This window comes from Ruditapes philippinarum, unplaced genomic scaffold (assembly GCF_026571515.1).
Source record: "Ruditapes philippinarum isolate M1 unplaced genomic scaffold, ASM2657151v2 ctg720_1_1_1_1, whole genome shotgun sequence".
NCBI lineage: Eukaryota > Metazoa > Mollusca > Bivalvia > Venerida > Veneridae > Ruditapes > Ruditapes philippinarum.
This window is the reverse complement of record NW_026851871.1, coordinates 54,103-81,749: the sequence shown is the minus strand read 5'-3', so window position 1 is coordinate 81,749 and position 27,647 is coordinate 54,103. Positions and strand designations below refer to the sequence as shown.

General features: G+C 32.8%; 1 long non-coding RNA gene across 1 annotated transcript; it reads left to right on the top strand.

The window, feature by feature from the left end:
- The first annotated feature begins 5,055 nt into the window (after positions 1-5,055).
- LOC132741773 (uncharacterized) lies at positions 5,056-11,248 on the top strand. The gene is made up of 3 exons (XR_009627331.1): positions 5,056-5,138; positions 5,248-5,358; positions 10,794-11,248. It is a non-coding gene; the product is annotated as an uncharacterized LOC132741773 (long non-coding RNA).
- Positions 11,249-27,647: the final 16,399 nt, after the last annotated feature.

Sequence of the window (27,647 nt, the reverse complement as noted above, 5' to 3'; positions counted from 1 at the left end):
CATTTAGGTCAGCGCGTAAATTAGACATTAACTATTTAGGTGCAGTTTCAGTTAAGGAAACATAACTTGTGATTTCTTCACATATGCAAGATCTTTGAGTTACTTACCTTCTCTGTTAAAGTTGCTTGTCATTAAACTTTTTCTGCTGGCAGTTTAAATAAGGCCTGTGTAGTATTGAAATTCATTACAGTAAACTATCAAATTCTCAATTTAATTTGATAATGCCTTTTTAAAACGTTAACTTGAGTTTTTCGCACATTCTTGCTACATTTTTGTTATGTTGGCGACTTTTAAACTTTACTGATGTGGGAAGACCTTAGACGCAACATCGTGTATCATTTCAAGCTCGAACATGCGAGCCACAGACCTTTCGTTACATAGCTAGCAAAATAGTTTTCTGGCGTGTAAAAATCATAGTCCCCGACAGGAAACCGAACGAACAGCATCGCACCTGATTCGAAGTACTAAAGTATACTTAAAATTAAAAAATATTCACCCGCCCAATGGGCCTATATGTCATCATATCTTATGCAGCATTAAAACATGTCATCACAAAAAAACTAGTACTAACACTGTGTGAAACAAGTTGACGTCTGAAGGACTGCAGGCCTTATTGAGCATTTTTATCTGTCGCCATTTTGGTATTTCTAAGATAATAATATCACAGTGGAAAACACCCTCTCACGTGACAAAAGTACTAAAAATAGGTATACGAAAACGGTCAGCGGTTTCGTGTTTGATATAATGATTATACCGGACTTAAGTCGATATTTACCGGCTCATCATGATTCACATTTACTAAAAGAACAAGATACTAAGTGTTGTCAACTTCTTGGGACTTGTAAACTGACAATATTTTTCAACCAAATCAGCAATCTAACATTAAAAAGATAACAATGAAATCAGTTCTATCCAACGAATATATTCTTTTATTTTCCGATCAACGATCAATTTCAAACTGGACACCATCTATGACATTCGATTTCTGTCATAAACATGTTGTATTCTGGCCCTGCCTCCTCAAAACAACCGTTCATTTCAACACATTTCTTCAAATCGAGGTCGAAGGTCCAAATCTTTGTCTCGTCACAGGGAGGGTCAATTGTGGGCGGAGGCTCTAAGCAGTAGGGGTCAACTGTAAAATACATAGATATTTTATATGAAAACTGTGTACATATCAGCAATTGTGAAGAAAAAGGGTGCTATTTTCCAAGGCAAAGATTTTTGCGACATAAGAGTATGAACAGAAAGCTTATCTGAGTTCAAAACGTCGCGGGAAACATAAACAACTGAAAATCTGACATAGATCAACTGGAGCAGTTAAAATGGAAAAAGATATGAAAAAAATAAATATACTCAGAATTAAAGTAGAACAATAATTGCTAGGATTTTTAGTCCGGTTTGTGTTAAAGCATTTAAACACTTTTCATTTTAAGGTCATTTTGCACAGTTAAAAAGGATTATTTGAGAAACACGGAATGAGCAAAAGATCTGAAATTTCGTACATAAGTTATTGATAGAGAACTTTATCAACTGGTATAAAAATGGTAAACGAAGTCTTGAAAAAATATTTTCAGTTCCGTCAAGTCGAAAAACCTCAGTTGAGTCCCTTTAGGGAAAAGATTAAAACAATTCTGTAAACATTCGACGATTTCTTTGCAACCTATGTGTTATTTGCCATTTCTACATCAATCGATTTATACTTTAACGGAGAGTTCATTCTGCTTAAATGGCATATGAACTTGAAGGAAAGTTAATTTCTTGCAACAATCAAAAAGTTATCAATACAAATAGGTGTTACAAATCAAAGATTGAAGAGCAGATAGATATATATGGATACAAATTTTCTAATTTCAGATTTCGATTTTAAAAACTGACTTTTTTGCACGCCGTCCTTTTACGATGGCAATGAAAAAATAGATACATGTATGACGTACAAGATATACAGTGAAATGGTTAATCAAATATATAACTCACGTTGTTCTGTTGAAGGTCCGGAGTCCGAGTCCTCGTCTTCACCAGCATGTACAATACCACTTATCATACAGAGTCCCAAAATAATCAGCTGAACTTTCATTCTGTCTTCTATTAATAAGAAATGTAAAATATTAATTTATTGACTACGATATTCATAATTTTACAGTTATGTCGACACATTTTTTGGCAATAAGTAAAGTAGTAGTGAATTAGTAATTTGTATTGAAGTCAAAATACTACTTTGTTCACATTTTGCTACTTTAACGACAAATTATTTCACATTCATCGCTACTTTCGTCAGGTAAAAAAGTAACTAACATTCGCTAAAACCATTACATTTATTTAATCATTATAAAGTGTATGTTTGCCTTTCTAAAGAAGTAAAAGCATATCTGCTCTGAGGCGTAATGTGCCTTTAATAATTTTACCGCTTACTCGACACAGTTACAGAGTAGGTCACATTAATATTGTATCTTTTCAAATCTGTATCGTGACATTTAATACGCTTGTTTCTTTTGTGTTTTATTTTTCTCAGTGAATTAATTTTCCATAAATATTCATTTTTTTTAGATAAATGAATTACCATTCAATCTTCAAGAAGTATTTACATGATTTTTAACAAGTTTTCTATTATCATGGAACAAATTTTTCATAAATATATAATGCATTTGATGTAAATTGATTAAATTACTTAGTGTATAAAGCGATTATATATATTTGCAACCTATATTTTACGAATTTATTATTTAAATAAAAAAAATATCATACTTATACAAATATCTGTATGAAAGGAAAATATTTGTATGATTCCTTGAAAAGCACATTTAAACGGTTGAAACCCTCAAACAATAGCAGCATTACATTCTATATATTAAAACTGTTTCGAAAAACAACCTTTTCATTATTTAAACAACATAATTTTATTGTTTGTAAATTTTATAAAAAGCATTTTAAGTTTCAACTTAATAAGGGTTATTCAAAATTCTTTTTTTTTTAATTTTCGTAGTGTTTTTTTTTTCATTTGATAAAAAGTGAAATAAAAATATGACAAACTATTTTAAGATACAATTAAAGAACACAACCAACCAACCTTTTATCTTTCAAATCAAAACTCAAAATAAACGTGCTTGAAAAACAAATCGGGACCAGCGGCAGATGCTACATGTACAAATGACAAGTTGTGTCTTTTTTATTTTTATTTATTATATACATGTGGGTAGATGAAGAATAAGTATGACAGATTAGCTGACCAATGCAACAGATTGTTTAAAAACCTTTTCGTTTTTCCCTTTTTCAAATATCGTAAGCATTGTTTTTAAAAAAATTTTCAAATTTTCAAGCGGGTTTTGTTTAAAAGAATTATAAAGGAAATGATTCCAGACTCATTAAAATAACAAAGGGTTTTTTCTCGATATTTTTTGAGCTTACTTTGTTTATGAGACTTTCACTTTAAAAAAATTAAAAATTTGATGAAACAGACAATTGTCCAAAATGAACTTAATACGGATAAATATCTTGAAACCCCAATTTGATTCAGAATATAAAAAACCTTAGATAAAATTTAAATAATGAAAAAATTTAATTTGAAAAAAACTAAATTTTAAGCATACACATAAAAAAATTTTCAATTTATTCTTACCTACATTAATTTTAAATAAATTAAAATTAAAAAAAATTATTGTTTAATTTTTAAAGAATTGAACTAACGAAATATATAATAATGTAATTTTTAAATATCAAACTTTTAAATTCTTAATTCATTTTGTTGGGGTAAGGATAAAAGGCAACTTCTTTTGAAAAAAAAATACTTTTAAACTCAATTAAAATTTATTTTTCTTTTACATTTTAAATTTCTGTACATAAGGAGACAATTTTAAATTTTATTTTCAATAAAAGTTTGTGTTGCACCGAAATTAGTTTTAAAAACACAATTTAATGGGGGTTTGCCAAAGGAAAATTTGTCTCAAATCAAGAATTTCACAGGACCTTTAAGTTCCCCAACCTTTTTCTTTAATAAGCTTTTTTCTTTTATTTGCTTTTCTAAAATTTTCGCCCTAAATTTTACATGTTTTCTTTTTTTTCAAAACCCATTGTTTTCGTATTTTCTGACAAGCGCCATTGACAGATTGTGCTAGAATTTAGCCAGTGGCGTCACTGGTAGCATCCTGTCAGCAGACGACATGTTTTTGACCTTATCATGCCCAACATGTTACAGTCACGTGGTCTTTCTGATGATGAATTAATCAAAATCTGACCACAATTGATGAGCGGTGGCACTTCAGCAGTTCATAGTGAGTACATTATTTAAACCATTTTTATTGAATTTTGTAGTTTTACAGACCTTTAAAAACTGATTGGTATATTCACTTACCATAATCTTTTTTTATTTAGTTTTCAAGGAATAAGAAAAATATTCTACATAAAAATTAAAATTTTGTAAGCAAATATTAGTCCATAAGCATTTGTTACACCTTTTTGGCTTTATTTTACATTTCTGTACAATTTTGACGCCTAAAGATGGCAAGTGTTAAAGGAAAGTAATGTAAATTACTGTTTAAATTACGACAATATATAATAACACGTATTTACAATGAAGATTGGATCTTTTACCATCCAACGTATCTATGTACGTTATCTCATATTCAACGCCGCCTTTCGCGCTTGTTGATCTTGTTTATTATTTGTGCATTTTCACAATAAGTACCAGACAATTTTTGACGCAGTTTAAAGACTACATGTATACTATTGACTGAACTGAATTAATTTTATTGGTGTTGGTGATGATGAATGATTATTGGAGAGATATGTAGATGGATAATGTTGTTGTTATTATTATTATTATCTTTTTTATTATTCTAGATAACTTGCTGGCTAATTAAAATAATGCTTTCTCGCTAATTCCCGTGAATGTATATATAAAATTATATGATATATTTTGACATAATTATAGGTATGTTGGGTTTTATCATTTTTCTCTGCTGTATATTGTATAAATATAGTTCTATTATTAATTCCCGCTGTATCTTTTTGATCCATATCTATTTGTTAATTACTTTACATTCACGTTTTTGCGCAAATTTGTCACGTTGACGTTGGCGTCCTAACGGACGTGACGTCAAATACTTTGTACGTTATTCTGATGAAGACAACAGTCGAAACTGGTAATTATTAAAGAAATATGTGTTGTTTTGGTATATTTTAACTGAAATAAATAACATAATGTTGAATGTGAATTTAACTACTTAAATTAAAATATGTTTTGTATTTCAGGAAAAAAGATAAAAGGATAAAAGGAAAACATGAAGATAGTTCTAGGAAACATTTTCATTCTGTGTTTGGTATATGTAATGCTGTCAAGTGCAATTGCTGGAGAAAAAAATGGTAATATATAAATATATATTTCGCTACTAAGAAAATATTAAGTTGTAGTAATGTTAGCATTAATCACTAGTTTGTACCATAATTTTACTGCTCAACAAATGAGTGTTACTTAGGTAGGTAGTTGGTACTTGAATATTCGAATAACCAACTACCTACTAGCTGGTTGTTAGTAATTGGTAATTCCCAAGTATTAAACAACTGGTCCTTGGTAATTATATCCACTATCAATAGCTTAAACATATCATACATTTTTAATCACAGAATAAAGGAGGGGACCTAGTTAGTTATTCACGCGAATTCCCAACTACATACCGGCAGGTAGTTGGTAATTTGAACTTAACATGTTTATATGACAAGATTGGTGAATTCTACCAAATGTTATCACCCTGACTACCTACGACGACCAGGGGACTTTGTGTTGGTAATTCACGTGAATTGCTAAAAAAATACTTTCTGAATTGAGGGGAAAACATTCAAAGTTCGATTTACCAATTACTTTTAAGTAGGTAGTGGTTAAGGTGTCTGCCTCTCAACCCAGAGATCATGGGTTCGTTCGAGCCCTACTCGGATCACGACCATGTTTCTTCATATGACACCAGTACTGGTTGGTTCCAGGAAGCGGACTCGAAAGTGATTAATATAAGTTGCAATAACTTGTTTCGCAATCGAGGTGAAATATATATGTTTAAACCAAGTAGGTAGTTGGGTATACGCGATAATTACCAACTGAGTCCCCTGGTTGACAAAAGAAGGTAAGGTGTTTTCATTTAAAAGAACAGATCTTTCTTGTTATATATCCGTTATTTTTAATCCGGAAATGTTCTTTTGTTTTGATGGACAACATGCAAAGTACGAATTACCAAATACCTTCCAGTTGGTAGTTTGGTATTCGCACGAATAACCAACTGAGTCCCCTGGTTAAGGGGAAATACCATCTTTCTTGTTATAAATCCGTTACATTTATTTTGGAAAGTATCTTTTAATGGGGAAAACATGCAAAGTTCGAATTACCAACTTACTTCTGGTAGGTAGTTGTTGATTTACGCGAATTACCATCTAGGTCCTTTGGTTGACATAGGGAGCCGAGAATTAATCCATTTTGCCATATATTTGTTACTTTTATTCTTATTTTTTACTGTTATTTTTGAATACATATAGTGTTCCAATAACCAACTACCTTTTGGATTGAAGTTGTGATACACGCGAATAACCAACTGATTCCATTATATGGAGACATATGGAGAAAAATGAAGAAACACATCTAATCTTGCGTTTGCATTTATTCTAAAAATACTTGTGTTTTTGAGGACAACATGTGGTGAGTCCTGTATGGCAGTGTGACATTAGTAACTGTGTCAGTAGTGGGCTCTATGTGTCAGTAGTGCCTGTGTAATCAGTGTGTTAGTAGTGTCCTGTGGTGTCAGTGGTGCGTCTGTGTTTCTAGGTGTGGAGTAAATGTCATGTCGTGTCAGGCCAGTGGGTGGGTTTTTTTTGGAAAAGTTTAAAAAGTTGTTTCCCCCCCCTTGTGTGTCAGGTCAGTGTGTCAGTAGTGTCCTTGTGTGTCAGTAGTGGTCCTGTATGTCAGAAGTGTCCTGTTATGTCCGTAGTGCCCTGTATATAGAAGTGTTATGTATGTCAGTAGTATACTGTATGTCAGTAGTGCCCTGTGTGTCAGTAGTGCCCTGTGTGTCAGTAGTGCCCTGTATGTCAGTAGTGTCCTGTGTGTCTGTGTATCAGTAGTAGTGCCCTGTGTGTCAGTGTATCGGTAGTGCCCTGTGCTGTGTCAGTAGTGCCCTGTGTGTCAGTGTATCGGTAGTGCCCTGTGTGTGTCAGTAGTGCCCTGTGTGTCAGAAGTGTCCTGTATGTCAGTAGTGCCCTGTGTGTCAGTAGTGTCCTGTGTGTCAGTAGTGCCCTGTGTGTCAGTAGTGCCCTGTATGACAGTAGTGTCCTGTGTGTCAGTAGTGCCCTGTGTAGCAGTAGTGTCCTGTGTGTCTGTGTATCAGTAGTGCCTTGTGTCAGTGTGTAAGTAGTATCCTGTGTATCAGTAGTGTCCTTTGTGTCAGTGGTGCCCTGTTTATCAGTGTGTCAGTAGTGCCCTGTGTATCAGTAGTGTCGTACGTGTTAGTGTGTTCTGTGTGACTGTGTATCAGTAGTGCCTTGTGTATGTCAGTAGTGGTCTGTATGTCAGTTCCTGTGTGTCAGTGTGTAAGTAGTAAACCTGTGTTCAGTAATGTTCCTGTGTCAGTAGTGTCGTTGTTTTTGTCAGTATGTCTGTGTGTCGGGAGTGCCTGTGTGTATGTCAGTAGTTTTTTTAGTAATTTTGTTAATTGTTTGGGTTACAATTGTTAGTATTTAGTAGGAAGTTGTTAGTATTTTTTAGTAGGCGGGTCAAGTGACCCTGGTGTCAGAAATGTTCCATGCCAAAGGCCCCTTGTTAATAATTTTTTCCCTGTTATCATTTTCTTGAACTTGAAATTGGCTGAAATTTTTTTCCCCCAAAAATTTTTGCTGTTGGTTAGTGTTAAAGTAGTTCCTGTCGTATATAGGTTTCAAAAAGGGTAGTTGTTTTGGTAGAAAAGGCCTGTTTGTAAAAAAAAGTTTCCTGTTTGTCAAATTGTGGGGTAATTCCTGTTTTTTAGGTAATGGTGAGTGTTTTTATTAATTAATTTTAATTTAAATATTACTTTGGTAAAAAGGAAAAGATTTTTATAGTATTTATTTAGAAAAAAAATTGTTAAGGGGAAAAATTTTTCGGGAACGGAATAATTCGTAACCTTTTAACCCGTATCAACAAAAAATGTAATGCACCAAAACCCGTTGATTAATCTTTTTGGGGAATCCTTTTAATTAAACCTTTGGAAATTGAAATTTGGAGAATGCATTGATTTTTAATAAATTTAAAATTTTTTTTTAAATTTAAAACTTTTAGTTGTTCCTAAAAAGTTCTTTCAATGGCCGCGCATTCCGGGTTGTTTCTAGGGGTTTATTATAAAGGGGTTTTACAAACCTAAGTATAAAAAAATTATTTTTTGGTCCAAAATAAGATATAATTAAACCTTTAAACTTTTAACCAAATAATCAATATTGCAAGACAAACAAACAACCCCAAAAAAGAAGGCCAGACAGATGAATTCTACCATATGATATCACCCCGCACTCTACGTCGACCAGGGGACTCATTTGATTATACGCATGAATCCCCAACTACCAACCAGAAGGTAGTTGGTTATTCGAACTTGGCAAATTTTCCCCTCAAAACAGAAAGTACGTTTCCGGAATAAATATAACGGATATATAGCAAGATAGATGTGTTCTACCAAATGGTATCACCCCGCACTCTACGTCGACCATTGGATTCATTTGGTTATTCGTGTGAATCCTTAACTACGTACCAGAATGAAGTTAGTAATTCGGATATTGCATGCATGTAAATGGTTAAGAAATGTTACCGTTATAAAACAAGATATGTATTTTCTATAATACGGTTACACCGCTTGACCATTAATCAGTTGGTTATTCGCGTGAATCAACAACTATCTACCAGAAGGTAGTTGGTAAATCGAAATTTGCATGTTTACCCCTAAAAACATATTTTTCCAGAATAAGTATGACGTATTTATAGCAAGATAGATGTGTTCTTCAACATTGAAACACCCTGTCTCCCTATGTCCTCCAGGGAACTCTGCTGGTTTTTCGCCTAGATACAAAACTACATACTGGGAGGTAGTTGGTTATTCGGATATTGCACATATTCCTCTAAAAACAAAGTATTTTTTCTGAAATAAATGTTACGGTTATATAACTAAATATGTGTTTTCCATAATATGGTAACACCACCTATACCAGAGATCGACCAGGGAACTCAGTGTGTTATTAGCGTGAATCCCAAACTACCAACCAGAAGGTAGTTGGTTACTCGATCTTCTGGTAGGTAGTCTCTAAAAATAGAAAATAATTTTTTACCAAAAAGTAATAGATATATGATAAGACAGATGAATTCTACACGCCTCCCTACGTCGACCAGGGGACTCAGTTGGTTATTTGTGTGAATTCCCAACTACCTACCTGAATGTAGTTGGTAATTCGAACCTCTGGTTGTTAGTTTGGTATTTGCGAGATAAACAACTAGGTCCTCTCCTTTATCTGTTAAATTGTTGGTAATTACGAATAACCAACTTTAAGCTATTAGGTAGTTGGTTATTCGAATATCCAACTACCAACTACCTACCAATTGACGTTCATGCTTTACAACCGCATATAATTATCTTACAGGATATATTGAATGATGAGCAAATAATTGTGCGGGTGTTTTCATATTTATTTGTTAACATCAAAGTTCAGTATCTTGATTCACTATAATTTAGTAAGGTTGAGCTTTTTATTGAAATAACTCGATGGAAACACTTTTGATATCATTTCTTAAGATGACAAAGTTTTATACAATGTTATTTGAAAGCACGCGCTGGAAAGCTGTCTGTTTCCTTTGTTACTAGACATAAACCGATATTATTGCAGAATAAAGATACGCACATTGCATTTATAGAGTATCAACGTTCTAAGCTTTAATATTTTGTGAAAATCATTTCTTTATTTAGAATTTGTTCCTTAGCAAACTTTAAATTTCATGTACAATTTCCTTTTTGTTTCTTCAGATGTATGATAAAATGTTAAAAATCATTTTTACTGTTTCAGGTAAAATGTCGATATTAAGAATATACCATATAACTATATAGAGGATATTTGTTTGTTTCAGTGTAAGATCGAAAAATATTTCACCGAGTGAACACCAGATGCAATATTTTCCACGAGTGGCGTAGCCACGAGTGAAAATATAATAGCTGGGGTTCACGAGTGAAATATTATTTGATCTTACATGTAAAACAAACAAATTTTCTGTTTATTTCATGATTTTTTAACGATTTTTACACCTTTTTACTGATTTTTGCCGCGTAACGTCATGCTCTTATCTTCATGACGTCATCAAATAATGACGTCACAATGTTGAAGCAAAATATAATTCCATGATTATTTTTAGATTTTAGATGTTTTTCAGCACAACGTTCGTAAATATTTACGAACTACAGTTATCACGTACATTTTTTATTATGATTGACTACATTTCCGCTGAAAAAACATTCATTAATGATAAATAATTTATTTTTACGCCAAATATAGTTCGGCTACTGTGAAATTATATTTGGTAATCATTACTGTGAAATTATCAGAATATAATTAACCGTTATAATTCAGTAATCTACTGCAAAACATGTAATAAAACTTATTAATTACTTTTAAAAATGAAATTAAAAGATAATGGACTCTGTAGGTTTTTCTAAATATGAAATAGAATCATTAGAACCATAATATTTATATACAAATCATAGACAACAATTTTCATACTTTACATATATTGTATATGTTCTACATTTTTTCAGTTGACGATTCTTGCTTGGAAACTGCTGAGGAAGAGGTTTCCTGTTTGTACAAGAACGCCATATGGACATATGACGTCGAACAAGAATCATGTGTAGCTAAAGTTGGTTGTTATCCGAGATATGCTCCAGAAAGTAACGTCTTCAGACAACCCGATCATTGCCTTTCATGGTGCATTAAAGCATAAGACAAGAAATATATGTTGAAGAGAACACCCTTTTCTCCTTTAGTTAAGAATAAATAAAACTGTAATGTTTCGTTAAATAAGATGACAATACTTCTAACACACTCTTTAAAATATAGAAACGATATAAAGACAAAAGCACTTTCAAACAAACATAATTATATGGAAATATTGTTTCTTTTACAATACAATATTAAGCTGAATAATTTAATCAATCTTAAAAATGTAACTTTGATTTAATAAAACTGTTTTATATTAGAAATGAATCTTTGTCTCATTCAATACCAGTTTTTTTAGTGCATCGTTATCATTTTATAAAATTTGAGTCAATGCCGATAAAACATATTATAGTGCATTCTTTGCAAGATTTCTTTCAAATGAAGCTGGTGGTTATGGATAGTCCAAACAATTTGTGCTACACTGTCAATGGTATGCTTATTTAAAGATGAATGTAACAGGTAGTCAAATGGGTAATGTCTCGAATATTCTGGAATACCTAAACCCCAAAGAGTAATAAAATGCCAGACATTTCTTATTTTTTATAACTTAACATTTTTCAGAGCCGTGCTGGTAAACTTTTAGCAGTTCGCAATAATAAGACCATAAGGTGTTGGTTCAATGACTATGAAGGAATTAAAGCGGTTCTAGATTTGTCATCGATTTTTATTGTCCCTCCACAAAAAAAAACATTTACAACTTTAGATAAACAATGCCCTGCCATACCGCCGTAAGCTGTATACCGTGCAATTGTGCTCCTTGTTTTATATGTCTTGGAACAAAAATGCGTTTGAAATGGACTTTATGTAGCTACAAATATCCCTTTGTTACATCCAAGAAATACATGATGGTTCCATGGAATATTGTAAATAAGAGTGTCGAATTATCATGAAATTTGAATTTGTACAATACAAAAATATACTCCTTTAGTTAGATCAGCAAGATGTTAAAAACTATTTTTCGTTGTTCTTATATCCCTATTTCATCTTATAATATAGAATAATAAGAATAAAGTTACCAACTTCCTTATTAAATCTGATTTAACGGCTCGGGTGATATAAAATCTTAACAGGTAATATATCCACATATATCACTCCAAAACCAAAATAATAATTTTATTACCCTTCCCCTGCCGAGTTTAGACGATTTTTTAAAAAATCATTGCTGTTTCAATTGAAACGTCGAAATAAGATTCCCTTTAGGATACCTCTTCGTCACAACATGACGTCACATAAAATACATGACGTATTTTTCCCGTACCTTACGAAAAGTAAACAAGAGAAAAGGAGTAGTCTATTGAACGCATTTTTTTGTAATTAATATCAACTTTCACAAGGTCATATTTGTTTTCGATACTGATGGTTATATGTATCATTACTCTATTTTGGTAAATATTTATCATTTGACAGTTAAAAAGTGCTTTTAAATCGGAATTTACACCGCGTATAATCGAACCGTACGCGCATCACCTCAGCGCATGTTGTTTACAACGTTGGGTACCAAACGGGGAAATTCAGTGTGTATATTACCCGTCTGGCTCGGTAATATCAATTTCTTTCGGGTGATCAATATCCAATCAAAAAGGCGGAAAAAATCTGGAAGGGTAATAAAGAATAATAAGAATAAAGTTACCAACTTCCTTATTAAATCTGATTTTATATATGTATTTATTAATTTTGTTTATGTTATCTTATCATTGTAAGAGACTTGCTCTCAGAACTTTATTTGCAAATGCAGTCTGTTGTACATAATCGTGCAGACGAGATTAAAGTAAGCAGAAACATTTTAAACGCGATCTGTGACAATTTGCTAACCTGTAATTTTCTAAACCAACCAATCTCCTACCAATTATGCATGCATTTAACAGTGTGCTCATTTAATCTCTAAAAGGATTTGTGATATGAAAGAAAAATACGCAAATTACCATTTCCCTTTTTGAAGATGCTAATGGTGATGAATGCGAACACGGCGGTATGGCAATACCGAAAAAATATCGGTCTAATAATTCAAAATTTCAGGAAATTATTTTTGAAACTTGTTATGGACAGAAAAAGAACAAGTGGCATTTCTGTACAATTTTGACTCCTAAAGATGGCAAGTGTTAAAGGACAGTAATGTAAATTACTGTTTAAATTACGACAATATATAATAACACGTATTAACAGTGAGATTGTATCTTTTTACCATCAACGTATCTATGTACGTTATTCATTTCAACGCCGCCTTTCCTTGTTGATCTTGTTTATCATATTTTCTTTTCACATAAGTACAGACAATTTTGACAGTTTAAACTATACTATTACTGAACTGAATTAATTTTATTGGTGTTGGTGATGATGATGATTATGAGAATATGTAATGGATAATGTTGTTGTTATTATTATTTTATTATCATTCTAGATAACAACTTGCTGGCTAATTAAAGTAATGCTTTCTCGCTAATTCCCAGTGAATGTATATATAAAATTATATGATATATTTTGACATATAGGTATGTTGGGTTTTATCATTTTTCTCTGCTTTATATTGTAGAAATATAGTTCTATTATTAATACCCGCTGTATCTTTTTGATCCATATCTATTTGTTAATTACTTTACATTCACGTTTTTGCGCAAATTTGTCACGTTGACGTTGGCGTCCTAACGGACGTGACGTCAAATACTTTGTACGTTATTCTGATGAAGACAACAGTCGAAACTAGTAAAGATTAAAGAAATATGTGTTGTTTTGGTATATTTTAACTGAACTGAATAACATAATGTTGAATGTGAATTTAACTACTTAAATTAAAATATGTTTTGTATTTCAGGAAAAAAGATAAAAGGATAAAAGGAAAACATGAAGATAATTCTAGGAAACATTTTCATTCTGTGTTTGGTATATGTAATGCTGTCAAGTGCAATTGCTGGAGAAAAAAATGGTAATGTATAAATGTATATTTCGCTACTAAGAAAATATTATGTTGTAGTAATGTTAGCATTAATCACTAGTTTGTACCATAATTTTACTGCTCAACAAATGAGTGTGGTACACGGTGATAGGGCGTTTACCACAACTTTTCCGCGCAACGTCAAAATATCATACTTCTGACCGTGACACCGTATATTTCTGGACAAAATATTAATGGCGGGATAACCAAATTGCAGGTTATAGCTTACAAAATATCTTACTGCTGGACGTTGCAAAATTGTTCCAATTGTTTATTTACTCCATGGAAGTTTTGAAACAATTTATCGTTAATCTAGCACAACACAATTCACAAAAAATTACATACTTCGAAGAAATAGTGTTTACAAAAGATCGAGTCTACCTCAACACTATTGTAAATATTAGGGAATATATGTTGAAAAAAGGCCTATTGACTCGAATATTGGAGCACCGTACAACACTGAATTCAAACACCGCATTCTTTTTCCGTTTGACCGATATATACTGGAACCGTTTTCATTTGCTCCGTACTTTATAAGTAACTGTTAATTAACCTGCTGTTATGTTATGTTGCTGTAATAATCATATGTTATTTTATGGAACACTTCTGAAGGTCTGGTCTTTGTAAATAATACCTGGTACCAGTTAGGTAAGTGCAATGGTATCTATATAGATATTTTTCGAACTTATTCATACGGATAAACCTCACATGGAAAGATCATTCTTTGATGAGGTTACCAAGCATAGATAAAATTGTTTCCGTGAAGAAAAAATGTTACAATACATCTCCATGGTCGTTACTGGACATCATGAGTTTCGGATAACCATTTAGAAAAAAAAAACATAATAAAATCACTTTACTGGGATGCAAGAGATAAAGCAAAGTGAATAAATTAAAAAATCAAGTGAAAAATATGATTCAGTTTAATAGTATATATATATATACACATGTACAAGGTGGTGAACCGATGCAAACTTTGTGGTTCTGTGCACGATTAAAAAACACTGAAATAACAAACTTTTAAAACACTCAGTAGAATTCATCTTATAATTTGCACCAACAATTAAATTCAAAAACATTCCTATAACCGATTTAATGTCAACCGATGGAGCCTACAACATAATTTTGGCAACATGCACGGCGGAATCATCTGAATCTGTTGAGAAATGATTATTATCACTTTCCACAACACAGTGCTTGGTAACCTCATCGAAGAATGATCTTTCCATGTGGGGTTTATCCGTTTGAATAAGATCGCAAAAAGAAAAGATATCGACTAACTTATCTATATAGATACCATTGCACTTATCTAACTAGAATTATTTACATAGACCAGCCCTTCAGAAGTTTTCCATAAAATAACATATGATAACAGCAACATAACATAACAACATGTCAATTAACAGTTACTTATAAAGTATGGTGCAAATGAAAACGGTTCCAGTATTTATCGGTCAAACGGAAAAAGAATGCGGTGTTTAAATTCAGTGTTGTACGGTGCTCCAATATTCGAGTCAATAGGCCCTTTGAAAAACATATATTCCCCAAAATTAACAATAGAAACACACAATTTTGTATGGAACTTGAATTAATGCCTAACCATAATGTATACACGAGCTCGTAAGGTCATAGAACAAATACATCGTCGTTTTAACACATGTTTTTGTGACAAGTACGAGTCATGTTGAGGTAGACACGATCTTTTGTAAACACTATTTCTTCGAAGTATGTAATTTTTTGTGAATTGTGTTGTGCTAGATTAACGATAAATTGTTTCAAAAATTCCATGGAGTAAATAAACAATTGGAATAATTTTGCAACGTCCAGCAGTAAGATATTTTGTAAGCTATAACCTGCAATTTGGTTATCCCGCCATTAATATTTTGTCCAGAAATATACGGTGTCACGGTCAGAAGTATGATATTTTGACGTTGCGCGGAAAAGTTGTGGTAAACGCCCTATAACCGTGAGGTAGTTGGTAGTTGAATATTCGAATAACCAACTAATTGGTAATTCCCAAGTATTTAACAACTGGTCCTTGGTAATTATATCCACTATCAATAGCTTAAACATATCATACATTTTTAATCACAAAAAAAAGGGGGGACCTATTTATTTTTCCCGCAAAAACCCAACTAAAACCCGGCGGGTAGTTGGTTATTTAACTTACATTTTTAAGCAAGATTGGTGTTTTAAAATTTTCCCCCGAACCCTAAAAAAAATTTTACTTATAAAAAAAATTTTTAAATTTGAGGGAAACTTTTCAAAGTTATTTCCAATTACTTTTAAGTAGGTATGTTAAAGGGCCTTCCCTTTCACCAGAGATCATGGTTGTTCGACCCCTCCCGATCACGCATTTTTTTCATATGACCATACGGTTTTCCCGGGAAGCGGACTCGAAAGTATTAATAAAGTTGCAAAACTTGTTTGAATCGAGGAAAAAAATATATTTTTAAACCCAAAGTGGGTATTGGGGTAACGCGAAAATTACCAACTGAGTCCCCTGGTTGACAAAAAAGGTAAGGTGTTTTCATTTTAAAGAACAGATCTTTCTTGTCATATATCCGTTATTTTTAATCCGGAAATGTTCTTTTGTTATGACGGACAACATGCAAAGTACGACTTACCAAATACCTTCCAGTTGGTAGTTTGGTATTCGCACGAATAACCAACTGAGTCCCCTGGTTGGCTTAAATAGACAGGGTGTTTCCATGTTGAAGAACTTATCTTTCGTGTTATACATTCATTAAGGGGAAATACCATCTTTCTTGTTATAAATCCGTTACATTTATTTTGGAAAGTATCTTTTAATGGGGAAAACATGCAAAGTTCGAATTACCAACTTACTTCTGGTAGGTAGTTGTTGATTTACGCGAATTACCATCTAGGTCCTTTTGTTGACATAGGGAGCCGAGAATTAATCCATTTTGCCATATATTTGTTACTTTTATTCTTATTTTTTACTGTTATTTTTGAATACATATAGTGTTCCAATAACCAACTACCTTTTGGATTGAAGTTGTGATACACGCGAATAACCAACTGATTCCATTATATGGAGACATATGGAGACAATGAAGAACACATCTATCTTGCCGTTGCATTTATTCCTAAAAATACTTTGTGTTTTGAGGGACAACATGTGTGAGTCCTGTATGGCAGTGTGACATTAGAGTCCTGTGTCAGTAGTGCTCTGTGTGTCAGTAGTGCCCTGTGTATCAGTGTGTCAGTAGTGTCCTGTGTGTCAGTGGTGCCCTGTGTATCAGTGTGTGAGTAGTGTCATGTGTGTCAGGCCAGTGTGTGAGTAGTGCCCTGTGTGTCAGTAGTGCCCTGTGTGCAATGTGTCAGTAGTGTCCTGTGTGTTAGTGGTGCCCTGTGTATCAGTGTGTGAGTAGTGTCCTGTGTGCTAGTGTGTCAGTAGTGTCCTGTGTGTCAGTAGTGCCCTGTGTATCAGTGTGTCAGTAGTGTCCTGTGTGTCAGTGGTGCCCTGTGTATCAGTGTGTGTGTAGTGTCATGTGTGTCAGGCCAGTGTGTGAGTAGTGTCCTGTGTGTCAGGTCAGTGTGTCAGTAGTGCCCTGTGTGTCAGTAGTGTCCTGTATGTCAGAAGTGTCCTGTATGTCAGTAGTGCCCTGTGTATCGGTAGTGTCCTGTATGTCAGTAGTATCCTGTATGTCAGTAGTGCCCTGTGTGTCAGTAGTGTTCTGTGTGTCAGTAGTGTCCTGTGTGTCAGTGTATCGGTAGTGCCCTGTGTGTGTTAGTAGTGCCCTGTATGTCAGAAGTGCCCTGTATATAGAAGTGTTATTTATGTCAGTAGTGCCCTGTGTGTAAGTGTGTGAGTAGTGCCCTGTGTTTCAGTAGTGTCCTGTGTGTCAGTGGTGCCCTGTGTATTACTGTGTGAGAAGTGTCCTGTGTGTCAGTGGTGCCCTGTGTATCAGTGTGTGAGTAGTGTCATGTGTATCAGGCCAGTGTGTGAGTGGTGTCCTGTGTGTCAGGTCAGTGTGTCAGTAGTGCCATGTAGTGTCCTGTATGTCAGAAGTGCCCTGTGAATCAGTAGTGCCCTGTATGTCAGTAGTATCCTGTATGTCAGTAGTATCCTGTATTGTATGTTAGTAGTGTCCTGTATGTCAGTAGAACCCTGTGTATCAGTAATGTCCTCTATGTCAGTAGTGCTCAGTATGTCAGTAGTGCCCTGTGTGTCAGTGTATCATTTATGTCAGTATGTCAGTAGTGTCCTGTGTCTCGGTGGTGCCCTGTGTATCCGTGTGTCAGTAGTGCCCTGTGTATGTTAGTAGTGCACTGTTCCAGTAGTGTTCTGTGTGTCAGTAGTGTCCTGTGTATCAGTGTGTCAGTAAGTGTCATGTGTGTCAGGCCAGTGTGTGAGTGGTGTCCTGTGTGTAAGTAGTGTCCTTATGTTAGAAGTGCCCTGTGTATCAGTAGTGTCCTGTATGTCAGTAGTTCTCTGTGTGTCAGTAGTGTCCTGTATGTCAGTAGTGCCCTGTGTGTCAGTAGTGTCCTGTGTATCAGTAGTGACTTGTGTATGTCAGTAGTGGTCTGTATGTCAGTCCCTGTGTGTCAGTGTGTAAGTAGTATCCTGTGTATCAGTAGTGTCGTATGTGTTAGTGTGTTCTGTGTCAGTTGTGCCCTGTGTGTCAGTAGTGGCCTGTGTGTCAGTCCCTGTGTGTCAGTAGCGCCCTGTGTGTCAGTAGTGGTCTGTATGTCAGTCCCTGTGTGTCAGTGTGACAGTAATGTCATGTGTGTCAGTAGTGTCATGTCTGTTAGGTCAGTGTGTGAGTAGTTTTTATTAATTAATTTTATTTTTATTAGTCTTGTCATACGAAAGATTGTTAGTATTTAGTTGAGAAGAAAGATTGTTAGTATTTTAGTGGAGAAGCGGGGGATCGAACTCGCAACCCCTAGACCCGTAGTCAGACAGTGTTACCACTGCACCACAGCGCCCGCTCTGATTAATAACTATTTTGGAAATCCCTTTATACATTATCACATTAGTAAACTTGAAATTGAGCAATGCAATTGTATTTTCACACCTAAATAATAGTTGTTAATATAGCTGTTAGGTCTAAATTGTTTTACAATGGCTGGCATTCGTGTCCTTGCTCGAGGGGTTATTATAAAGGACTTTACAAACACGGGTAGTAAAAAAATAATAAGTAAGACATGAAGTTAGAAAAAGCCATGTTTCGTTAAATAAAATCGTTGTTCTAATATTGACAATTAGTAAGCTAAAATCAATACTTGTTGTTGATGATAAATGATGGTTTGAAACAAGTCTATTTAATCTAATTTTGACATGTTAAAAATATTACTGTTGGTGAAAATTAGGTGAAAAAGTATGTTTAAGCTGCAACCCTCCAGACTTATGCTAATTTTCATGAAAATTTTAAAAATTTAATGTAAATTAAGGGTAAAATATTTTCGAGTGAACAAAGAAAGTAATTTATATATTGCAAACAACACTTTCAATCCACGTAATTTCAATCCAAATGAATGTCAAAATATGCAGAACAACAACAAAACAACAAAAACAGATATGTGACCAGACAGATGAATTCTACCATATGATATCACCCCGCACTCTACGTCGACCAGGGGACTCATTTGATTATACGCATGAATCCCCAACTACCAACCAGAAGGTAGTTGGTTATTCGAACTTGGCAAATTTTCCCCTCAAAACAGAAAGTACGTTTCCGGAATAAATATAACGGATATATAGCAAGATAGATGTGTTCTACCAAATGGTATCACCCCGCACTCTACGTCGACCATGGGATTCATTTGGTTATTCGTGTGAATCCTCAACTACGTACCAGAATGAAGTTAGTAATTCGGATATTGCATGCATGTAAATGGTTAAGAAATGTTACCGTTATAAAACAAGATATGTGTTTTCTATAATACGGTTACACCGCTTTACCATAAATCAGTTGGTTATTCGCGTGAATCCACAACTACCTACCAGAAGGTAGTTGATAATTCGAAATTTTCATGTTTACCCCTAAAAAACATATGTTTTCTAGAATAAATATGACGGATATATAGCAAGATAGGTGTATTCTTCAACATTGAAACACCCTGTCACTCTATGTCCTCTAGGGGACTCAGTTGGGTTTTCGCCTGGATACAAAACTACATACTGGGAGGTAGTTGGTTATTCGGATAATGCATATATTCCTCTGAAAAAATATTTTTTCTGAAACAAATGTTTCGGTTATATAGTTATATATAACTAAATATGTGCTTTCCATAATATGGTAACAACCCCTTCACCAGAAATCGACCAGGGAACTCAGTTGGTTATTAGCGTGAATCCCAAACTACCAACCAGAAGGTAGTTGGTTATTCGATCTTCTGGTAGGTAGTCTCTAAAAATAGAAAATAATTTTTCACGATATATGACAAGATGGATGAATTCTACACGTCTCCCTACGTCGACCAGGGGACTCAGTTGGTTATTTGTGTGAATCCCCAACTACCTACCAGAAGGTAGTTGGTTTTCGATCTTCTGGTAGGTAGTCTCTAAAAATAGAAAATAATTTTTCACGATATATGACAAGATGGATGAATTCTACACGTCTCCCTACGTCGGCCAGGGGACCCAGTTGGTTATTTGTGTGAATCCCCAACTACATGTACCTACTAGAATGTAGTCGGTCATTCGAACTTCTGGTCGGTAGTTTGGTATTATCGAGATAAACATGTAGGTCCCCTACTTTTTTCTGTGTTTAAAATGTATAATATGTTCTATTATTTCATGCTGGTGATAGTGGATTAAATTACCAATTACCACCTGTTAAATTGTTAGAAATTACGAATACTCAACAATAAGCTAGAAGGTAGTTGTTAACTCGAATATCCAACTACTAACTACCTATCCAGTTGACGCTCATACTTTACAAACGCATATAATCAGGACAATGATCATGGAATAACAGCAGTGTTCTGTATATACAAGTACTGGATATTTATCTTACAAGATTTATTGAAATGATTCTAATGATGAGCAAATAGTTGTGTGGGTTTTTTAATATTTATTTGTTAACATCAAAGTTCATTATCTTGATTCACTATAATTAAGTAGGATTGAGCTATTTATAGAAATAACTCGATGGATACACTTTTGATAGCATTTCTTAAGATGAGAAAGTTTTATATAATGTTATTTGTTAAAGATCCTGTAACACATTTTTTATGGTTTTAAATCATAACTATGATGCTCATATTAAAATATATCAATTTTGTAGGTTCCAAAAAGCATTATTTATAAAGATATTACCGAATTTAACATTTCATGTAAACAAAGGGATGTAATAAAATTTATTTTCTACAAAGTTTAAGTCAAATTTTACAATAAGAAGGAAGGCATATATATTTTAATGATTACATATTATATGCACAAATATTTGCAGTACATATTTTACATATTCTTCGATGTTTGAAAATTGTTTAATTTGCATAATTATGTACATTTATTACATGTTTTGCAGTAGATTACTGAATTATAACGGTTAATTATATTCTGATAATTTCACAGTAATGATTACCAAATATAAGTTCACAGTAGCCGAACTATATTTGGCGTAAAAATAAAATATTTATCATTAATGAATGTTTTTTTCAGCGGAAATGTAGTCAATCATAATAACAAATGTACGTGATAACTGTAGTTCGTAAATATTTACGAACGTTGTGCTGAAAAACATCTAAAATCTAAAAATAATCATGGAATTATATTTTGCTTCAACATTGTGACGTCATTATTTGATGACGTCATGAAGATAAGAGCATGACGTTACGCGGCAAAAATCAGTAAAATGGTGTAAAAATCGTTAAAAATCATGAAATAAACAGAAAATTTGTTTGTTTTACATGTAAGATCAAATAATATTTCACTCGTGAACCCCAGCTATTATATTTTCACTCGTGGCTACGCCACTCGTGGAAAATATTGCATCTGGTGTTCACTCGGTGAAATATTTTTCGATCTTACACTGAAACAAACAAATATCCTCTATATATATAATTTTACTTAGTGTGGTTTACCACTTTGATCAGAATATACAGGATCTTTAAGCACGCGCCGGAGAGCTGTCTGTTTCCTTTGTATGTAGACATAACCCGATGTTATTTCAGAATGAAGATACGCTCATTGCATTTATAGAATATCAATGTTCTAAGCTTTAATATTTTGTGAAAATCATTTCTTTATTTAGAATTTGTTCCTTAGCAAACTTTCATTTTAATGTACAATTTCTTTTTTTTTTCAGATGTATGATAAAATGTTAAAACTCATTTTTACTGTTTCAGATAAAATGTCGATGTTAAGAAATAACTAATTAATTAAATTTAAAAATCATAGACAACAATTTTACATATATTATTTACATTTTCAGTTGACGTTTTATTGCTTGGAACAGCCGAAGAAGAGTCAGCCTTCCGTGTTTTCACAGAACGCCATTTGGACATATGACTCGGAACTAGAATCATGTGTTGCTAAAATAGGCTGTTATCCGAGATATGCACCTAAAAACAACGTCTTCAGTCATCCTGATCATTGCCTGTCATGGTGCATCAAAACATAAGACAAGAAAAAATATGTTGCAGAGAATACTTCTTTCTCCTTTAGTTAAGAATAAAAGTAATTAATGTTTTGTTAAATTAAATGATTACGCTTCTAACATTCTCTTTAAAATATAGATTCGATATAAAGACAAAAGCAACATTCAAACAAACATTAATATACGGAACTATTGTTTCATTTACGATGCAATGTTAAGCTGAATAATTTAATCAATCTTAAAAAACATATTTTGATTAATAAAACTGTATATATATCAGAAATAAAACTTTGTTACATTCTTTAACTGATGTTTTAGTGCCTTTGCATTAATTTTTAAAATTTCACGATATTTGAGTCATTTTCTATATTAAAGTATGATAAATAGAGGATATTTGTTTAGTTCAGTGTATGATCGGAATATATTTCACCGAGTGAGCAATCAAAAGGTATATTTACGAGTGGCGCAGCCACGAGTGAATATGAACTTTGGGTGTTCACAAGGTGAAATATATTTCGATCTTACACTAAACTTAACAAGAATTTTTCTTTTTATTATATGCAAAGAAACGTTTTAAAAAGACCATTAAACCTAATACTGAATGAAAAGCGCGCCAAATAATAATACAACGTGACGTCATTTACGAACGTCACGCGTCATTAAGTTGGTACCCGGCAGTAACTGTGCACGCTGGCATTTCACTGAAACAACGTAAGGGGCTTAAATTCAAAACAGTGAAATTATCAAAGTGGTAATTTCACTGTTTCAAACAGTGAAATTACCAGTTTTATTTCATTGATATATTTCTATAAACCACCAAAAAGCATGTAATAAAGAACATTCTTTCAACAACAACAAAAAAAAACTTTATAAAACATTGTTACAATGGGGACCATTACAGGAAAGCTTTTCTCATGTCATAGAAACAATTCAAAGTGAAAAAACCAAAAGGGTTTTTTGTACTGTTTTTCCCTTTTCAAGTAGCTAGTATAAAAATTTAAAAAAAATTTACTTTTATTTCTTATTTTTAAAATTTTAATTTTTTTTCGGGTTTGTTTTTGTTTTAATAAAATTTTTTCTTTTTTCCCTTATTCTTTAAAAATTTTCTTTTAAAATGAAGCTGGTGGTTGGGAAATTTAGTCCAAACAATTTTGTTCCCAAAATTTAAAACTGTAAATGTTATATTATTAAAAAACATTAAATTGCCCCATTAATCCTTTTTAAAATTTTTTCCCAAAATTTTCTTTGGAAAAACAAAACCCTTTCCCAAGGGGGGCAAAAAAATGGGGGTTTTGAGAACTAAAAAAGGTTTTGGAGCACCACACAAAATACCGATTCCGGTTATTTTTAACCCGGAAACAAACGCCTTTTCAGAATAAATTTAAATTGGAAAAATTTTCCCCTTTTTTACCTTCCCCGGAAAGAATTTTTTAAAACCCTTTTAAATTCATCTTTCACAGCCGATTTATAATACGATAAGGGAATGAAAAATGTTTTTTTGAAAATTCGGCGAAAAAAATCAGTATTTGTGCTATTTTGTGAAACAATGATTTCTGCAAGCGTTTAAGGTACTGCTCCAATCCTGTAATTGAGTTAAATCCATAAAAATAGGGACGCTTTTTCAATGTTTGTTATGACTAACATATCTTAACCAGACTGTGCTGGTAAAAATTTTAGCAGTTTTCATAATAAGACCTTCAATGTGTTGGTTTAATGCAGGAATTATAGCGGTTTAACTAAATTTGTCTGTCATTGGTTTTTTGTTGTCCCCTCATCAAAAAAAGCATTTACAACTTTGAATATACAATGCCCTGCCACATTGCCGTAAGCTGTATACCGTGCAATATTTGTGCTCCTTGTGTTATATTTCTTGGAACAAAAAATGCATTTGAAATGGACTGTATATAGCTACAAATATCCCATTGTTACATCCATGAAATACATGATGGCTCTAAATATTGTAAATAAGAGTGTCGAACTTATCTTGAAATTTGAATTTGTAACAATACAAAAATACACTCCTTTAGTTAAATCAGCAAGATGTTAAAAACTATTTTTTTTTGGTTCTTATATCCCTATTTCATCTTTATAATATAGAACAATAAGAATAAAATTACCAATTTCCTTATTAAATCTAATGTTATATATGTATTTATTAATTTTGTTTTGCTATCTTATCATTGGTAGAGAGGAAGAAGACGATGGCGGAGACAGAGGAAGGGAGGGAAAGAAGAGGAGAGGGCAGGAAAGGAGATCATTGAAAGTAGAGACTTGCTTCAAGAACTTTCTCTGCAAATGCAGTCTGTTGTTTAAACGAGATAAAGGCAAGGCGGAAGACATTTAAAACGCGATCTGTAACAATTTGCTAACGTGTAATTTCTAAAGCAACCAATCTCCTACCAATTATGCATGCATATAAACGTGTGCGCATTTAATCTCTAAAAAAGGATTAGTGATATGAAAGAAAAACACGCAAATTACCATTTCCCTTTTTGAAGATGCTAATGATGAAGAATGCGAACACGACGGTATGGCAATACCAAAATCTTCTGTCGTGAATATCGCTCTCATAATTCAAAATTTCAGGAAATTATTTTGGAAACTTGTTATGGACAAAAAAAACCAAGTGATTAAGTGATAAATAGCAAAATAGCTTCCTCTTCGCTAACGCCATATTATATTTTCAACAAAGAAGTGATGACGCATATTTGATATTGCATGATTACACTATAATAAAAACAGAATGTTACCGTGCAGAGTAAACATTCTTTTCTTATACTTTCGTACACATTCTATAAATTTATTTGCTAAATCTACTTTCTTGTTGTTCTTTTTTTGCGACATAAATATAAGCATGATTTAACTGGAGGCAAAAAAGAAATAGACAAACCCGGTGAAATAAACCTTCTAACTACACGAAATAAGAATTGAAGTGTTGAAAATTTGTTTGGAATTTGTTGTTTCTAATACTTTAACATATCAAGTAGGGACGGCAAAATCAATTGTCTGTATTGTCCCACAGCCTGTACAGACAAGTGAAAATTACTACATAAATATCATACAAGTTAAAAATATTTCATTTAAAGCGGACAAGTAAGTTCAAATCAGATTTCGCCGCCGGAAATTCAATGTAAATATTCAATCGTAAATTGTAACATTTATTTCAAATGAACTGAAAGTATATAATTTTCCCAATATGATACGTACTGTCACGTGTATCAATGCAAATAATACACATACTTTTTATTGTAAATACACAAGAAAGGCCGCAAAGGTAAAACATCATGTTAAATGACACACGTTTGGTAGATCATGTAATTCTTTTTCCAATTGTCTTCAGAATTAATGTACCTGTATATGGTATGGTCTAGGTATGACATGTTTCCAGATGACGCATAGAACTTTTAAAACAAATTGATTTAATTATCCAAAGTGATAATTTACAAAGCACTTAAATTATGGTTGTCGACGAGGTGTTTAATTTATTTAGATACGATCTGTCTTGTCATATATCTTTTCAGGTTGTGTACCACAACAACTTATGTGCATTAATAATACAAAGTAAACGTTTTAGCGACTTTAATATTTCAAATCATTCTAGTTCATCGACTCTAATATAGAAAAATATGTTGTTTTGTATCCATGACGGAAACATATAAAGATTATTACCTCATGTATTCGAAAATTACTATGTTCTAGAAATAATTGTCATTGCATGTAAAATTCCATTATCAAAAACTGCTGTGAATTTCATAATAACAGAATAAGATTCTGTTTAACCCTTTCGCTGCCAGAGGGTTATTTAGGAAATAGATATCAATTCTGAGTGCATTGTTGTAGAATAATGCACGGTTTGAGTTCAAATGCGTAGTAATATAATCACGAAGGCCGATAGGCCTGAGTGATTAATTACAAAGCATTTGAACGAAAAACGTGCATTATTATACAATAATGCACGAAGAATTAATATCTATTTCCATTCTAACACGTCAAGAAAAAATATAATTATTATTATAAAGTTGGACTTTATGTTTGGTGGTTAAATTTGTTTTCGCCTTATAGTTTCCAATAGAAACGTTCTTTAAAGGCTGTTCCAGGGGGTTGATAAAACTGTCGTTAAATCTACCATGAGTAATAACATTTTGAGAATAACGAATTTTGAAAACGTTGGCAAAACTTTGTTTGTTTATTTTATTTCACTCTATAATTTTTCGAGCGAAATACAAATTATTAAAAGTGAAATAAATGTAAAACTTAACTCGTTTGCGACATTAAAATAGCGTACTTGATTTGATTGTTTTTCACGTGCTGTTTGGCGCTACATTGTGACGTCACGTAAACAACACTTTAAACGTCTGTACAGCGTTAACGACTGAATTAAAGATACTGGTGTTCGGATTTATTTTCTTAGTTAGACCATTTTCTTTCATTCTAGATAGTTTTCACAACAAAATTCGACAAAAAATATTTTTATTTATCAGATTTTTCAAACAAAATGGCGCCCTCAATGTGAAAATACACAGGGAGATAATAAGAACGGCGAGTGCATTGTTGCAGAATAATGCACGCTTCGGGTCTTCTTTGTTTATATAGAAAAAATTCCGATAGTGTTAGAATGTTTTATTGTTCACCTATTTGCCAGAGGATTTTCTAAGAAATTACCATATTATTATTAATTAACATAATTATTAATATTTGTTATTAGTATTATATTAATTATATATGTTTCCAAATCTGTTGGTATAATAATAATTATTGTCGATGGTATAATTTTCTTTATATTTATTATTATTTTTATTAATATTATTATTAATTTATTATTATTACTATCATTATTCTAGAAACGGCTAAAGCCGTCCATATGGCAAATACGCCGAAAATAACAGGGACGGCTTAAGCCGTCCCTATGGCAGTGAAAGGGTTTTAAGCTGTTCGAGGCTTTTAAAATGAAGAACTAACAGTAAACATCTTTATTTTTAAGTAGAAAATATGGGATGTTTAAACGTGAAGTAAATAATACCAACATTTTATTCTGTAATCTATTTCTATACTAAGTAGAATTCAAAATGAATGTGTGTTCCACAATTTAGTACAATATTTTTATATTAATTCAATCATATTTAGATTTGCAAATGAGTTTTTCAATGCAGATCTTGTTTTAACAGTAT